We start from the raw sequence: 2,500 nt of genomic DNA, 5'->3' as shown, positions 1-2,500 counted from the left end.
CTGAGACATGCATGGCTTAATCTTTGAGACAAGCATATGACTACTGGCAGGATCAACCAGGGAGCTGCGTCAACTAGAGCTGAGCAGCCGGCCGCCCGGGAGTGTGTCCCGGGGGCCCGCGCGAACACGCAAGCGTCCGCTCAATTATTCTGCAAACAGGAGGAGGCTGAGCTCCCCTGCACCATACACCTCGAAACCCTCTCAGGTCCCGGCGGCGCGCAGCGCCGTCCTAAGTACTTGGTCGGGTTCGAGAGAGGCGCAATCGCCCGGGGTTTGGCGAGTAGACGCTTTAGGTGCGACCACCCGTGCTCCCAACTGAGCTTGCCGCTGCCGACAGAGGCCCGGGAGCGTGCTGTCGTGGCATTGCCGGCGGGAGACAACACGCGCCACCTACGGTGACCGGCAGCTCCAACGCCAGCGCCACAGAAGGACAAAAGCCCCACTTGGGTGCCGAAGCGAACTCTCCCAGCACAGCGCACGCGCCAACACGTCCGCACAGCTGCGATACAAACCACCTGCGAGAACCGCAGAGGCGACCGAGCAGCAGACGGCGTCGCGGCGCCGAGCGCCGGGCGGCGGCGCATCCTCAGCGCACACAGTCCTCAATCGGACCAGCACACTGCAGATGTCCACCGCGCTTCGCACCGGGCCCGCGAGGACCTACTTTGGCCGCACGGCGCCGCGTGCAGGGTGCGCCGGCGCGCAGCTGCGCCGCCTGCCGCCTCCGTCGGCCGGCGCGCCTGCCACTGGCCGCCCCCACCAGCCGGCTGTAGCGCGTGCGCCCACGCACCGCGCGGCCAGCACGCCGGGAGGCCCCCCCTCACCGGCCGGGGACGGTCCCACCCAGCCACCGCCGCGTATCGCTTCACACCCAGATGCCATTCACGTTCGTGGGCATGGTGGGTATCGCTGGAACAACCGGTTGGTAGCTCAACCGATCGTCGCCATCACTGATTCACCTCTAGCGAGAACAACCGCACCACAACGGTTTACCAGTTGTTCATTTGCGTAACGTCACCAGCAAACGTAGGCGTCCATCGCCATTTGCAAATTCAACGATTGTTGCATGCCTGTGTCAGGTGTCACGACACACTATGTCTGCCCACATACACGCAACAACATGTGCACGCTTCGCGAACACGTGGAAGGTGGCCCCCGTACGTATGCGATGTCCATTGCGCGAACGACTGTCAACCGGCCTCTGTCGCATGTCGCAGATGTGGAACGCAGTGCACCATGCTATCACGGTGTGTGAGAAGAGACGACTACGTCTGACAACACGCGCCACTACATCAACAGACGGCTCATGCTGATCGCCATCCAGGGCATACCACACTGCAATCCAGCTCTTATAGGGAGACGACACGTAGCTGAGTGCACAACATTTGGACCGCATGGTTCGCCGTTGTTGGCGCAGTCGTTGTACGGTCACATGTACCACGATGTATCATTCAGTACATGAGGACCAATGTGCAGTACAGTGTGTGATTTGGACGTACAACATCAGCGGACAGTTGACACAGGCCGTACCACAGCGTAGGCTAAGTGCTTCGCCATGCGAATGCCAATGAACAACTGCAAATGCCAATGAACAACTGCAAAGGGCATTGAGCATGTACGTCCTGCTGCCATCCACATTACAGTGTATAGCTGCAAGGTGTTTAACATGAAGCGATACACTGGGGACCGGGCAGTGCGAGTAGCAAACTATATTGCGGGGGTTGCAGTTAGGCAACACTACACTAATTTAACGCGTCGTATGACAATTACAGAGCAGGTTAAGGCCCAACGTGTGTTGGGTTAAGGCCCAACGTGTGTTGGGTTAAGGCCCAACGTGTGTTGGGTTAAGGCCCAACGTGTGTTGGGTTAAGGCCCAACGTGTGTTGGGTTAAGGCCCAACGTGTGTTGGGTTAAGGCCCAACGTGTGTTGGGTTAAGGCCCAACGTGTGTTGGGTTAAGGCCCAACGTGTGTTGGGTTAAGGCCCAACGTGTGTTGGGTTAAGGCCCAACGTGTGTTGGGTTAAGGCCCAACGTGTGTTGGGTTAAGGCCCAACGTGTGTTGGGTTAAGGCCCAACGTGTGTTGGGTTAAGGCCCAACGTGTGTTGGGTTAAGGCCCAACGTGTGTTGGGTTAAGGCCCAACGTGTGTTGGGTTAAGGCCCAACGTGTGTTGGGTTAAGGCCCAACGTGTGTTGGGTTAAGGCCCAACATAGGTTGGGTTAAGGCCCAACATAGGTTGGGTTAAGGCGCAACATAGGTTGGGTTAAGGCGCAACATAGGTTGGGTTAAGGCGCAACATAGGTTGGGTTAAGGCGCAACATAGGTTGGGTTAAGGCGCAACATAGGTTGGGTTAAGGCGCAACATAGGTTGGGTTAAGGCGCAACATAGGTTGGGTTAAGGCGCAACATAGGTTGGGTTAAGGCGCAACATAGGTTAGGTTAAGGCGCGATATAGGTTAGGTTAAGGCGCAACATAGGTTAGGTTAAGGCGCAACATAGGT

General features: G+C 57.8%; 1 non-coding gene across 1 annotated transcript in view; it reads right to left on the bottom strand.

Moving 5' to 3' along the window:
* Positions 1-63, bottom strand: part of LOC126434729 (small subunit ribosomal RNA) — a 1,910-nt gene extending 1,847 nt beyond the window's left edge. Inside the window, exon 1 of the ribosomal RNA XR_007579442.1 lies at positions 1-63. This exon is cut by the window's left edge and continues 1,847 nt beyond it. This is a non-coding gene — a ribosomal RNA (small subunit ribosomal RNA).
* Between the last annotated feature and the right edge of the window lie 2,437 nt (positions 64-2,500).

This window comes from Schistocerca serialis, unplaced genomic scaffold, assembly GCF_023864345.2.
Source record: "Schistocerca serialis cubense isolate TAMUIC-IGC-003099 unplaced genomic scaffold, iqSchSeri2.2 HiC_scaffold_1194, whole genome shotgun sequence".
NCBI lineage: Eukaryota > Metazoa > Arthropoda > Insecta > Orthoptera > Acrididae > Schistocerca > Schistocerca serialis.
The sequence above is the reverse complement of the archived record's forward strand: the minus strand, read 5'-3'. Positions and strand labels throughout refer to the sequence as shown.